Raw genomic sequence first — 16,277 nt, forward strand, 5'->3', positions numbered from 1 at the left:
TAATTGAGACTTTACTTTGATTTTATTTAGAAACTTTCATGTGATTAAATGAGTTTTTACCAATAATTGAGACTTTACTTTGATTAAAGGTATTTACTCTAACGAAAATTAATTGAGACTTTACTTTGATTAATTAAGCTTTTTATTTGGTGAGAAGATAAAAGGATAGACTTGATTAGGCATAGTAAATTTGATTAAGATTGTACTTTGGTTGAATTTACTACGGATAATCTAAAAGTTCTCACTTTTAATTGAGACTGTACTTTGGTTAAAAGTGAGAACGCCAACAAATTAATTGAGACTTTACATTGATTAATTTGTAAATATATAACAATAATTAATTGAGCAATAATCTTTAGATAACCGATGATGAATCTATTTTGAAAAAGCAATGGAATCAATCTATTTTCTTTACTATTATTTTTATTTCTTTTTATCCTTTAAATTTTATTTCTATCTTTGTTTATCTTAATCCCCTATATTTTTTATTTAATTTGACTAACTCATTTGTATAGTTTTATAAGAACTAATTTGTTAAAAATCAATTTCGTGTTCGTTTGGACACGACTTAGGCTTACTTTACCCTTTCTATTTTCTTGACTACTATCTTAGCAATACTGAAGTTGCTATAGTTTAGTAGTATTAATTTGACCGCGTCAACGACAGCGTTATCAAATTTGGCGCCGTTGCTGGGGAACACGGTTATAATTTTTGTCATTTTAGTTCTTATTTTTCTTTTTATTCTTTTTATTTTATTTTTATTTTTATTTTTATTTTTTTTTTATCACTAACATTTTCTTTTCTCAATTTTTGTTCTAACATTTTTTTTTATTTTCTTTAGTTATTTTATTTTATTTTATTTAGTTATTTTTTTAAGCATAATTTTTGTTTGAGGAATTTTGTTGGGAAATTTGTGAAACTAGTTGGGAAAAACTTTGGCTAAGGAAAGATAAGGTACTTAAGTTGTCCATTAAGACGCACCTCTCTTTCCTAGAAGTCTACTCAACAAGCTTTCAACTTATTTCTTTTCAGAAAACCTCTTTCAAAAATACAAAATAATTTTTCATACAAAAGTAATCAACATTGTAGTTTTCAAATGGATTACAATTGCTATCCACAACAACCCATGATTTTCAGCAACAAATTGTCACACCTACTTCTGCACCTAATATAAGTGGGTTAACTTTATGACAATTTAATGATCTATATCCTAGATCATATTTTTTGGGATATGAGCAACAACCATATTCTGAGTGTCCACCTCGGCAACCATATGTCCCAAATAGTTTTCAGCAACAACATGTACCACCACAGCAAGTTGGAGCAACCAATGGACCATCTTACAGTGAAGTTATGATATTAATGGGTGAAGTTATAGAGAAATTAGAGTCCATGGATGAAAGGTTGCGAGTTGATAAATGATGCAGAAATATTGAGCAAGAGTGGTACGAAAATAAGCAAATATTGTCTGATATGTTGAGGGATGCAAGTAAGAACAACTTCACAGAATTACTTGTAACTGTTAATACCACCCTTCAACCCCATAAGAGATTTCCTGAAAATCCATATTTTAATGCACTTCGTCATGAAATCAAAGATGTGCTTCTGAAGTTGGCCATCAGAGCTGAACAAATGTTTGAAGATTTGAGTCAGCTAATGAATCATGCAGTGAGAAAGGCCACTTTGGAAGATATGGTGAATAGGATGATTGAAATGGTGAAGATGAATAAGATAGATCAAAAAAGGGATGATGAATGCCGCCACACAAAGCTTGCAAAGTCAGTCTAAAAAATCAATAGCAGAATCACATCATATTGATATATCTACTGATAGATATAATGATGCTCAGAGTAATATCTCTACTGATGGACATATCAATTTTGCTAAAGATGTTGCTGATAAAGAAATTAAAGATTCTCACACAAACATATCTACTGATGGATATGTTGATACTGCTCAATGTGAATATAAAATTGTACCCGTTGATGAGGATATGAGTACAAATGACCATTTTCAAGAGCAAAGTTGTGAGGATAATACAATGGAGGAACCAAGTGCAATTGAAGAGCCAATAGTATTCGGAGATGCAGCTGAAGCATCTACTATTGCAACCGACTTGGTTAATGATGAAGCAGTAGAGTCAACAACACCAGGTGAAAATTCTTGCTTAGAAGATGAAATTATGAGGATTATTGATGATCCGCTTAACCATCTGAATGCATCTAATGATGCTCAAGTTGAGTTGAAGCCACACACTCCACACATCAAGTTTGTTGATGTGAATGATGCAAAGAAGTTTTTAGTGGTTATCTTTGTTGACATGGCTGCAGAAAAAGAAGAAAGGTTGCTACAACAGGTAAAAAGCTTAGATTCAAATTCTTTTGAAACCATTGTTGATAAAAAATTTAAATTGCATGCATGTTTGTTTTTTGTTTTTGTTTTTAATTTTAAAAATATTAAAAAAATTTCAAAAATATGTGTTTTTGTTTTCTTTAAGAAAATAAATTTTGACATATGGCCAGATTGAGCCAATAGTCATAAAATTTTCCGTTTCCTCCCCAAAATAAGTCAATGAAGGACATTTTTTCTTTAAATAAGTGTGGGGGAGACAAACTGTAGGTAGGATTTTTCTTTTTTCTGTTTTTCAATTTTTTTTGTTTTTTTGCATTTAAAAAGAAATTGTGATTTCTTTTGGAGAAAATTGTAAAAGTAGTAACTTTTTACTAAGTGAAACTTTTAAACAATATGTCTCATAAGAAATCCACCAAAAATATTTCCCTGCTTTCAATAAAACATATTGACATTGGATTTTGGGATTTAATTCAATAATTGGGATGATCATAATTCTGGAAAAATAAAAGTCATGTTGATATGAGTGGATTGTTTCTATGATTTGTGTTCCTGCAGACAACAAATAAGATGAGTTAGGCACAAGCGTCACTGTACCGTACCTAGCCAAACTCAACCAAGTAAACAGTGTGCATATCGAAACCACCTAGTACCCGGACATCACCAACATAAGCCATCTAGGAAAGTAGCCGGTCGAGACCGACTACTCCAATGAACTTAAACTAACATCGATGCCCCGCGTTCAATAAGTCTCAAGGGCCTGGTTTGGGGGCCCAGGCCCATTCATAGCCCAAAATACAGCCCATGACAAAACCCAGCCCATGAAATGGTCAAACGTCATTAATGCCCTATAAATACACGTGGACCCCATCATTTAAAGGTACGCATTCATTAATCACTGATTTGACTCTCTGAGAGCTTTGACTTACTTGAGCTTCGGAGATTCTTCTACAGGTAACCCCTCCTGGGTCCAAGCTGACATGTATCGACCGGGAAGAGGCCAACTGAAGAGAGAGCGGGATACATGGTAAGGTGACGCTTGTGTCTAACCTCTTGTTTGTTCTCTGCAGGAACAATTGGCGCCCACCGTGGGGCACGAGACGAGCACCTTTAGTACCCGTTTTTCTCCGACGATGGTTTCTACCCGTAGCAAAGCTGGAGCTAACAAGCAAGTGGACGTTGGTCCCTCTGGACCTTCCGGCATCGCCCCTGACTTGGCCGCCATCCTAGACGTCCAGGTAAAGATGCAACAAGAGCTCGCAGACCTGTAGAAGCGCAGCGTTGAGGAAATGGAAGTGCTAAAACAAGAGAACTCCCGCCTCAGGAGAAGGATCGAGGCAGACGCCAACCTGAAGGGAAAAGCCAAAGAAACCTCTGAAGCTGTGAAGTCTCCGGCCTTCCAGCCTACAGAGGAAGAAAGTGAATACAATCCCACCCCTCACACCTTCACCACCACCCAACAGACACCCCTTACCTCCACACATCCCCATCACTTTCCATCCGGTCACCCAGGGCTCACAGCACCCTCAACCACCCACGCTCCCCACAACATACCCCCCGCTCTCCACACCACATACATTCCACCCTACAACCCACAGTATCTTCCCACAACCCACATCTCTCCTCATAACATCACCTCCACCTTTCCTGCTATGATCAACCACCCACCCCCACCCCACATCCCCCCCCCCTCACCAGCCCAGACGCCGCCACCCATTCACAGATTTTATCGCTAACACCCCTCTACCGGCCCAGTGGGAACCCTTCAACCTCGATCGCTACACTGGCGAAACCGACCCCGACGAATACCTGAAAGTTTACATCACCCACGTTGCCCTATACACATCCCAAGATGCAGTCTTTTGCAAAGCTTTCCCCACCACCCTCAAAGGCCCTGCCCTAGAATGGTTTACCACCCTCCCACCCTACTCAATTGATAGCTTCGACACCCTTTCACACATGTTTTCCACACATTTCGCTGGAAGCCGCCCACATCAAACCACCACCATATCCCTACTGGGTATCAGACATAAAGGGGATTTCCTCTTTTGTGTCCACATTTCATAATTCCAACTTTACCCTCTATAATTTAATTATTTATTAAATTTTTAAAAATTAACGGTTACTTTTACAAGTTTTTAAAAAATTATTTACTTATCTCCTTTTTTTTGTTCTCTTACTATTCATCAACAGTTATTTTTCTCATATTTTCTCCATACATTTTACTTTATTTTTATAAATATACTTTTATTTTATTTATTAACTTAATAATATTACAATATCATCAATTATTAATATAATTCAAAAAATGCGTACATACATGCGCGATAACGCCCGTGTTTACACTAGTAACAATAATTAGAATTATAATTGATAATAATAACAATAATATAAAAGTAAAATAATAAATATCACGAAAATTAAGTTATACTGTTGTAAATGTTATTATTAATGAAATGAAGTTTTCAATTTATTTGTAAATATAATAAATAAAATTAATATCACAGTATGGTGCAGTTAATTGATTTTATAAAATAATTATAATAGTTTATGACCCGTGCACATTTTTTTATTTATTTCAAATATGTTTAGAATAATAATATTATTGTTATTATATTTATTTAACCATTAAAAATAATAATATTATTATTATTATAAATTATAAAAATTGTAAAAGATTAAAAATCTATTTAACAAAAGTATTTAGTATAATAACGTTTTTTATAATTAAAAAAAACACTTATACTAATAACATTAGTATGAATTATAATAATAATAATAATAAAAATAGTAATGATACTAATAATAACAAACAAGTGATAATAATAATAATTTTTGTGCTATAAATATTAATATCAATACAAATACCAAGGCTAATGTTGACATGCTAATAATCTATAATTATATATAAAGATATACATCAGCAACAAAACAATTAAAAATGACAACTAATTGAAATATGATCTTGTAACACCCCATTTAATTTAATTATACAAAATTAAAGGAAGCGTTACAAAAAGATAACATAATAGCGCAGTCCTGGAGTTTAAAACTCAACTCCGTACAAACCAAGGCACACCACGATGCCCAAAAGAAAACTGAATAAAAAGATTACAAAGAAAGTATGTAGATCCCAAGGACAAACAAGTACATGGGCCTTGGCCCTAAAGAAAAGTCCAAAGGAAACTAAAAATAAGCCCACGCGGACTATGCGGTGGAACCATCACCTCCTTGTTGCCCACGGGTGTTCCTCGCATCTGCTCACACCAACAAGTTGATGAGCATCGCAAAAGAGAGTATCACACAACAGAACACACAACAAAGAAAGTAGGGTAAGCTAGAGCACAAAAGATTTCATCCATCAAATTAGATATATTTTTACCAAATCATGCACCCAAATCAACCAAGCATGTTATGACTTTCAGGTAATACACTACGACCCGACTCGACTCATCCAGATACATATAACTTGGTCGGATTCAGCGGATGCTTGCACTTGTGGTGGATACCTCTGCTCACCCCCGAGCTATGTGTTACAAGTGTTACAATGAATCAGTTTTCCCTCACCACAAGGTTAGCCCTTAATGAATTTCAGGCCTCCTGCTACTTTCACCACAGGAGTTAGTCCGCTCTAGGTGAGACTAACTGACCCCTTAGAGCGTCAAGATGCAACCTTACCTTGAATCTTTACCCAGTTATACAGATGGGGTACCACCATAGACACCCACTAACAGGGGCCATGGAATTACGTCCCGACCACTGAAGCGCAACCCCGAAGGTCTCACCTAGAGACTCCAAGGAATTACACACTGACACAAACCAAAAATCATAAATCAACAATGAGGGAACACTAATCATGCTTACAATTTCATACCAACCTCTGAAAATAATTCCTCATTCGTATCACATGTTGAATCCTTACCACTGGACATTACCACCTCATGTGTATGGGGCCTCATCTCATATCAATACCATGTCCCATTAATTCCAACTCACTCATTAATTTCACATGCCAAGTTTCCACGATATCCATCATTCCATTCATGAATTATGTCACGCATACATGGCAATCCATTATATATATACATATCTCAACATAACAATCATACCCAAACAATTACCAATCATCCAAGAGCAACCAAGCAACCAAACCACAAACTGTCTCGCCCAACCCCTCGCTCAGGCTGAAGGGTCTCGCTCAGGCGAGACAGTCTCGCTCAGGCGAGTCCCCTTCACCTAGGCGAGGGCTCGAAAAAGGAAACAGGAACCAACACGGGATCTCGCTTAGGCGAGACCCCTCTCGCCTGGGCGAGTTGTTCACTCGCTCAAAATAATGAGTTGGTCGCCTGGGCGACCTTTCGCGAAAAATGGTTTGGGCGAGCCTCCGCCAGACTCGCTTAGGTGAGTCCGACTCGCCTGGGTGAGATTACCAGTTCTCCACCCTGGTCTCACCTGCAGCAGATGTATCTTTCAACCCAACATATCACACAAAGCATTCCACGCATCAAGAACAATGATTAATCCATACAAACATTTCGCAAGCTCAAGAACAGGCAAAAATAAACAACTTAAACTCGAACCCTAACTTCCCGTACCTGGAAAAAGGGTTAACAGAACTTTGACGGCACGATCGTGAGCACTGCAGCTCTAGGAACGAACTGACGAGCTGAAAACAGAATGGTAAACGGAACAAAAGGCGGATTGTTACAAAACTCTAGCTGTGAAATACAAAGGAATAACAATGGAAACCATACAATCTAGAAAGGGGCACTTACGTGGAGTAGGAACTGTTTCCGAGTCGGTTCGAGAAGGATTAGGGCAAAACCTTAGTAGAGCGTCTTGTGAGAGCAAAGAGGGATGACGACTGGTTTTGTGGAATAGTGAGAGTGAGTGGGTTAGGTTAGATTAGGGTTTGATTTTATCACTTGGGCCAACCCTAGGCCCAATTACAAGGGGCAACCCTTTACTTTAGGGCAGAAAATAATAAAGCAAATTTTAATGGGCCTTACAGATCTCGTAGTAAATAAATTAAGATGTGTGTCTAACTATAATAGTAATAATAATATTATTATAATAATATCCCATAGTGATAATAATAATAATAATATCATTATAATAATATCTTGTAGTGATGATAATAATAATAGTAATAGTAATAATAATAATAATCCACTAACTAAATATATAAAGAGATGCACATTTTTATGACTTCTTTTTTTGTTTTTACAATTTTATCCTCTTAATTATTATTTATTAAATTTAAATAATTATTCATAATAAAAAATTATTTGTCATTTTTATCATTCTACTAATTTTGGTAACTATTTTTTTTCAATTCATAAAATACCAAGATATAGAGATAAAATGAATAACAAAACAAATACAAAGAGCAAGTAATTGAAATATGATCCCAAGTAAATAAAACTAAAATATGTGTCTAACTATAATAATAATAATAATAATAATAATAATAATAATAATAATAATAATAATAATAATAATACCACTATAATAATATCGCGTAGTGATAAAAAAATAATATTAATACTACAACTACTAATAATAATATTAACACAACTACATATATAAAGAGATAAACATCTTTGGTGTCCTTTTTATTTTATCAATTTTATCCTCTTAATTATTATATTCTAAATTTAGGCTTAAATATACATTTGGTCCCTATTTTTGTTGTTTTTATTCATTTTCGTCATTATTTCCGTTTTATGTTCAATTAGGTCCTCATTTTTGTTAAATTTTGGTCAATTTGGTCATTTTCAATAACGGTGTTTAAATAACGGTCATTTTTGAAGAGTACATGTCATGTGCTAGCTCCTGGTTTTTTTGATTTTTTTGATTTTTTTTAATTTAAAAATAATTGTCCACGTGTCAAGTCACAATTGTGCCACGTGTCAATGCTAGTGCCACATGTCAGTTTGTGGTTGTATTATTTCTTTTTGTTCAATTTAGTCCCGATATTCGTAATTTTTGTTCAATTTAGTCCCTATATTCGTTATTTTTGTTTAATTTAGTCCCAAATTATGTTAAAATGAAACAATTTAATTTTTAAAATTGACAATATTATTAGTTATTTTTTAAATTCAATTATAAATTGTAATATTTAATTATAAATTAAATATAATTCTTAGACTTAATTGTTAAATAGAATATAATTATTAAAATTTAAAAAATATATATTAATATTTGTAAAATTGACATTTAAATTTAAAATATTTAATATTTTTATTGTTAGATATTAAAATATAAAATATTTTATATTTTTGAATGTTAATTTTACAAATATTATTTACTTTTCTAAAATATTTTTAATATTTTTAAATATCATTTTTAAAAGTATTTTAGAATATAAATATTAGAAAAAACATTTAATAATTATATTCTTATAATATTTTAAATAATTATATTCTATTTAACAATTAAATATAAGAATTTTATTTAATTTATAATTAAATTTAATAATTCATAATTGAATTTAAAAAATTATAAATTCAAATGGCAATTTTAGAAAAAATATTAATATAATTTGTATAAAAGATATTATATTTAGTGTCAATTTGAAAGGGACAAAATTGATTTATTTTAACAAAAATTGGAACTAAATTGAACAAGAATAATGAATATAGAAACTAAATTGAACAAAAAATAATAATTCTACCACAAACTGATACATGGCATTAGCATTGACACATGGCACAATGATGACCTGTGGACAATGTTTTTTGAAATTAAAAAAAATTAAAAAAAATAAAAAAACTTTAAAAATTTTAAAAATTTTAAAAAAAATTTAAAAATTTTAAAAAAATAAAAAAAAAACAGGAGCTAACACATGACATGTACTGTTCAAAAACGTTAACTATTTAGACACCGTTAGTGAAAAGGACCAAATTGACCATAATTTGATGAAAATAAGGACCTAATTGAACACAAAACGAAAATGATTACCAAATTGAATAAAAATAACAAAAATAGGGACAAATGTATATTTAAGCCTTAAATTTAAATAATTATTTATAATAAAAAAAATATTTTTCAGTTTTATTATTTTACTAATTTTAGTAACTATTGTTTTTAAATTGAAATAATTTTTCAAATGGAAATATAAATGAACAACAAAACAAATAAAAATGACAAGTAATTGAAACATGATTCCTACATAATAAGTAAAAGTAAAATGTGTATCTAACAATAATAATAAAAATAATAATAACTATTTTAATAATTACAGTTCTTCTTATTATTAATAATAATAGTAATATAATAATAGAAATAATTATAATTAATAATAATGATAATAATATTCATAGTTGATAGTAATATTGATTATTAATTATAGTTGATAATAATAACCCATGACAGATTTTGACCAATAATTTTGGAGGAGCCAAAATAATTTATGGTAAAAAATTTTGAACTCATCAATAATTTATTCGGAATAAATCAGGAGCTAAATGCACCCCCAGATTTTATTTGCACACTCCTCCCTCAAGTGGACCACAAAAACCTGTTCTGCACCCCCAGTTTTCACTAAGTTGCACCCCTCCTAGCACTTAAACTCCATTCAACCAGATCATGCCATGTGGCAATCCCCACCTCTTAAAATTAGCCAACCAGCACAAGCCACGTGTCATAATCCTACCCTCACCAAATTAACCAATCAGATCTTGCCACGTCATCATCTCCTCCATCTCAAACATGAAATCCTAACCCTAGTTTCCCTTCCACCCTCCACGGCAGCCGCCGCCGCCAACCTCGCCGGCCACCACTGAAACTCGCCGGAAACTGCAGAACCACCGCGACGCAGCACCTCCATTTTCTCTCCATCATCTTCTCCGTCGCGCTCACCATGATAACGCCATCTTCTTCATCTTCTCGCCTCCGCATCCCGCAGCCACGACGAACCATCCAGCAGCACCACTGTTCCGCCATGATCTTCTCCGCAGCGCCACCATCATCGCGAGCACACCACCACTGCATCTGCGCGAACCTTCTTCGCAGCGCTTCCACACAGTCGCCGCCACCATTACAGCAGCTCCTTCGCACCACCACGACCACCGCGAGTTCTTCTTCCTCGCGCACAACCATGAAGACGTCCGCGCGCCACCATCTTCTTCCCGCGAGCCACCAGCGCCTGCACCTACAGGAATCACGAATAGTTCTGTGCAGCCACCACGCCGGAAATCTGGCCACCACGCCGTCAGCCGCGCCGTCACGAGGGAGGGAGAAGAGTGTGAGAGTGAAACCCTAATTCCTGGAGAGAGAATCTGCACTGCCACGTGTCAGCATCTGATAGGACAGTCAAACTGGTCAACTGGTCAACTCTGGTCAACTGGTCAAAGTCAGCAGTCAACTCTGGTCAAAACTGCAAATATGGTTAAATAAGAGGGGCAGAATTGGAAATTTGACAGGAATTAAGTTGCTAATTAATTAAATAAAAATAAAAGATTTTAGCAACTGACAGATAAAGCCCAAAGTCCAGTGGAAGCTTATATAAAGAGACTTAAGGGAGCAGAAACGGGGGACTGATAATTTACAGCTGACAGCTTAGACACTTAGAACTCTCTGGTTTTGGCAGATACCGTCTCCACCACATCTCTCATTCTTTCTTTTATTTTCTCTTCATCATATTATCATGTATTCCATCAAAGCCATGGAGGGCTAAGCTTTAAGGGTTGATTCCACTGTAATTTCTTAAATGGATTCTGAGGTTAGATGAATTTATATGCTTTGTTATTTTGATTATTGTTGTGGTTTTTGTTTATCTATGTCCTTTGCTTCTTAATCGAATAGAAAATAATGATTTTAAATCTACATGCATGCTAATCATATGAGTTAAAAGGTTTTTAAATAAAATTGAGACTTTACTTTGATTTTGTTTAGAAACTTTCATTTGATTAAATAAGTTTTTGCCAATAATTGAGACTTTAATTTGATTAGAGGTAATTACTTTAACTAAAATTAGTCAAGACTTTACTTTGATTAATTAAGTTTGCTATTTGGTAAAGAAACAAAGGAATAGACATGATTAGGCATAGTAAAATTAATTGAGACTGTACTTTGATTGAATTTACTATGGACAATCTAATAATTCTCACTTTTAATTGAGATTGTACTTTGATTAAAAGTGAGGATGCCAACAAATGAATTGAGTCTTTACATTGATTTATTTGTAAATCAACAACAATAATTAATTTAACAATAATCTCTAGATAACCAATGAAGAATCTTATTTAGAAAAAGCAGTGGAATTGACCTATTTACTATTACTGTGTTTACAATCTTCCATGTCATTTTCTTTGCATATCAAAACCTCCCTATTTTTATAGTTGCTAGTTTTAAATTGCATTTTTGAGAATCAAATATTTGAGATCAATTCCGTATTCGTTATGAGACGACTCAGGGTTATCTTAACCCTAACTATTTTCTTCACTACAAACTAGCAATACTGAAGTTGCTAAAGTAGTGGTAATTTGATCGCTTAACGACAGCGATATCAAATTTGGCGCCGTTGCTGGGGAATACGGTTAGTATTTCTTTTATTTCGATTCTGTTTTTATTTATTTTATTTATTTTATTTTATTTTTATTTTTATTTATTATTTATTTTACGCATATACGTTTGATATAGTTTGTTATTTTGTAGTATCTAGTTTTCTGTTAATATATTCCAAGCAAATTTCTATTTTTGTTTTGATTCAGAATTTCTTTTAAGAAATTTTTTTGAGACTAGTTTGGAAAACTCTGTCTAGGAAAGACTTGGTATTTAAGTTGTCCACTGTGACGCACCTCTCTTTCCTGGGAGTAGACCCAACGACATCTTAACTCATTTCTTTCTTGAAATCTTTCTCCAAAACAAGAATATGAAGAAAAAAAAAACACACAGGGAAACACTTTCAGGTGGACTTGCATAGTGCATGACTCGGGCCAATCCGGGTCAATTTTATCAACTTGATTCAGAACTTGAAAGGAACTTGCGTAAATCACGTAGGAGACTTGATCTCAGGTGTTCTACTGAAGGAGCACCATCATCATCTGAACCTACCACTGAAAGTGTACCACTAGAATCACCTCCGGTGATTAACATATCTTCTGACCCATCACCTGAACCAGAAATTCAAGAAGATAAAATGGAAGAAAGAACAATAAGAGAGTTGGCTTCACCGGATGCAGCAATTACACAAAACATGTGCATCCAATATCCAGATGGAGAATGCGAGCTTAAGTCTGGGTTAATCCATCTTTTACCCAAATTCCATGGATTAGCAGGCGAAGACCCATACCATCACTTGAAGGAATTTCATGTTGTTTGTTCATCCATGAGACCTACAACAGTGACAGAGGAACATATCAAGCTTAAGGCTTTTCCATTCTCATTGCAAGATGCCGCTAAGAATTAGTTATACTGCCTTCCGCCAGGATCCATCAATACTTGGGAGACTCTGAAAAGATTATTTCTGGAAAAGTTTTTTCCAGCATCTAGAGTTGCTGCTATTCGCAAAGATATTTATGGGATAAGGCAACAAGAAAGAGAAAGTCTTCACGAGTATTGGGAAAGATTTAAAAAGTTATGTGCTTCATGTCCTCATCACCAAATAAACGAGCATCTCCTCATTCAATACTTTTATGAGGGATTGAGTATCATGGATAGACAAATGATAGATGCTGCAAGTGGAGGGTCATTGGTGGACAAAACGCCAACAAATGCAAGACAATTGATTGAAACTATGGCATCGAACCATCAACAATTTTCCACAAGGAGTAATTCTATAACTCTATTGAAGGGAACCCATGGAGTAGAAGCTTCATATGTTGCAGATCACAAGAAATTAGAAGGGAAGTTGGATGACTTAGCGGCCATGGTAAGGACCTTGACAGACTTACAGAAAAAGCCTATCCCTTCTACTTTATGTGGAATTTGTGCTTCTACTAATCATCCTACAGAGGCTTGTTCTATGTTAAAAGAGACAGGGACGTTAGACAATGAACAACCTCAAGCATATGCTGCAAACATCTATGGCAATAATAGACCACCTCGGCAGCAATACAACCATGATTTGTCCTCCAACAAGTACAACCCAGATTGGAAGGAATATCCCAGCCAGAAATGGGGAAATCAACAGCCTCAACACCAACAAGTCTATGTTCCACCTCAACAGAGGCAACAACCACAACCAGCTACAACCTCTGGTGATTCAAACATGGAAGCAATGATGAAAATGATGGCTGACATGATGAAGGGACAAATCAATGAGTTGAAACAGACAATGGAAGCAACCAATCAAAACTTGCAGAACCAGATTGGACAAATGGCAAATGAGTTAAATCAGATGAAGTCTCAACAAGGCTCAAACAATTTGCCTGCACAAACTGTAATCAACCCGAGAAATGTAAGTGCTATTACTTTAAGATCGGGTAAGCAAATACAAGGTCTTGGGGATGCCCAAGAAGATGAAGATAAGGACAATGAAGTTGTACCTAATGATGAAAGAGGAAGATCAGATGAAGCAACACAAGTAACATCTGAGATGCCTACACCCAGTGATAACTCCAGGTTGGTATCCCCTAATACTTCCTCTGAAAATCCTTCTCCTTATTCTCCTCCTCCTCCCTATCCAAACCGTTTGAAACCAAAAACTAAAAAGATGGAGGAGTTAGACAAAGAAATCCTGAATACTTTCAAGAAAGTGGAGATAAACATTCCTTTGTTGGATGCTGTGAGACAAATTCCTAAATACGCCAAGTTTCTCAAAGAATTATGTACACATAAAAGGCGTATTATGGACAAAGAGGTAGTGAACATGGGAAGAAACGTCTCTAGCTTAATTAAGAAGCCTGCAGTCAGAATGCCGCAAAAGTGTAAGGATCCAGGTATGTTTTCTGTTCCCTGCATTATAGGAAGTACTAAGTTTGACAATGCTATGTTAGATTTAGGAGCTTCCATTAATGTAATGCCTTTATCTGTTTTTACTTCACTTCATCTTGGACCTCTTAAGTCTACTGGTGTGGTCATTCAATTGGCCAACCGTAGCACAGTTAACCCTGCAGGTGTGCTAGAAGATGTGCTTGTCCGTGTGGACAAGTTAATTTTTCCTGCAGATTTCTATATCTTAGACATGAAGGATGATGAAGGAATGAGTTCAACCACAATCATCTTGGGAAGACCATTCATGATGACAGCACGTACCAAGATAGACGTGCATGCAGGATCCTTGACTATGGAGATAGGAGATGAGAAAGTGCAGTTCAACGTGCTAGAAGCCATGAAGCACCCAATTGAAGACCATTCTTTGTTTTGTATTGATTTATTGAGTAATGTAGTGAACAATTATGCTTTTGGACTTTTGGACGCTTTATCTGGTTTTTCTTCTTCTTTGGATTTTTCTTTTTCGAATATTTCGGGCTCAATTTTAGACGAAAGAGAAAATTATAAAATAGGTGATGTTGAGGACGCGGTGTCACTATTTGATACCTCTGTGGCGTCCGAGTATGATGCTGAGGTGGCTGAAATTACCTTAGGCAGTAAAATGTTGCCATCTGTGGAACAGCCACCCACTTTGGAGTTGAAACCTTTACCATCTCATTTGAAATATGTTTATCTTGAGAGGGATGGGAAACTCCCTGTTATTATATCTACCTTGCTTACTGACGAGCAGGAACAAAAGCTATTGCAGGTTATCAAAGATCACAAGCGAGCAATAGGCTGGACTTTGGCAGATATTCCTGGTATTAGTCCTTCTTTCTGCATGCACAGAATACTCTTGGAGGAGGATGCTAAGCCAGTGAGGCAACCTTAGAGGAGACTAAATCCTCAGCTGATGGAGGTTGTGAAGAAAGAAGTCACCAAGTTGCTACAAGCAGGTATTATATATCCCATTTCTGACAGCACTTGGGTGAGTCCTGTACATGTGGTCCCCAAGAAATCTGGGATCACCGTGGTCAAGAATGAGAAGAACGAGTTGATTCCTACTCGTATTCAGAATAGCTGGAGGGTCTGTATTGATTATAGAAGACTAAACCAGGCCACCAGGAAGGACCACTTCCCTTTACCATTCATGGACCAGATGCTAGATCGATTGGCAGGTAAGTCTCATTACTGTTTTCTTGATGGATTCTCTGGGTATTTTCAGATTTGTATTGCCCCAGAGGATCAACATAAGACTACTTTTACTTGTCCATTCGGTACATATGCTTATAGGAAAATGCCATTTGGCCTTTGCAATGCTCCTGGAACATTTCAGCGATGTATGATGAGTATTTTTACAGATTTGTTGGAGCATTGTATTGAGGTTTTTATGGATGATTTTAGTGTATATGGTTCATCTTTTGATCATTGCTTGTCTAATCTTGCTAGAGTCTTGGAGAGATGTGAAGAAACTAACCTTGTTCTAAATTTTGAAAAATGTCATTTTATGGTGGAACAAGGTATAGTTTTAGGTCACGTTGTTTCCAAGAATGGTATATCTGTAGATCCTGCTAAAGTTGATATTATTTCACAATTGCCTTACCCCTCTTCTGTGAAAGAGGTTCGATCTTTTCTTGGACATGCAGGATTTTACAGGAGATTTATCAAGGACTTCAGCAAGATAGCCAACCCTCTCTCCAACCTATTGCAAAAGGATGTAGTATTTGACTTTGGAGAGAGGTGCAAAGATGCATTTGATACATTGAAAAAGGCGCTTACCACCACTCCTATCATCCAGCCACCTGACTGGACATTCCCGTTCAAGTTGATGTGTGATGCATCAAACTTTGCAGTAGGAGCGGTGCTTGCACAAAAAGATGGGAAGCTATCACATGTGATATATTATGCTTCCAGAACGTTGGACACAGCGCAGGCTAACTACACCACGACTGAGAAGGAATTATTGGCTGTTGTGTCTGCCTTGGACAAATTCAGACCGTATATACTTG

General features: G+C 35.3%; 1 pseudogene; it reads left to right on the top strand.

Moving 5' to 3' along the window:
* The first annotated feature begins 12,550 nt into the window (after window positions 1-12,550).
* On the top strand, window positions 12,551-14,749 carry LOC114169192 (annotated as a pseudogene).
* Window positions 14,750-16,277: the final 1,528 nt, after the last annotated feature.

This window comes from Vigna unguiculata, chromosome 11, assembly GCF_004118075.2.
Source record: "Vigna unguiculata cultivar IT97K-499-35 chromosome 11, ASM411807v1, whole genome shotgun sequence".
Taxonomy (NCBI): Eukaryota; Viridiplantae; Streptophyta; class Magnoliopsida; order Fabales; family Fabaceae; genus Vigna; species Vigna unguiculata.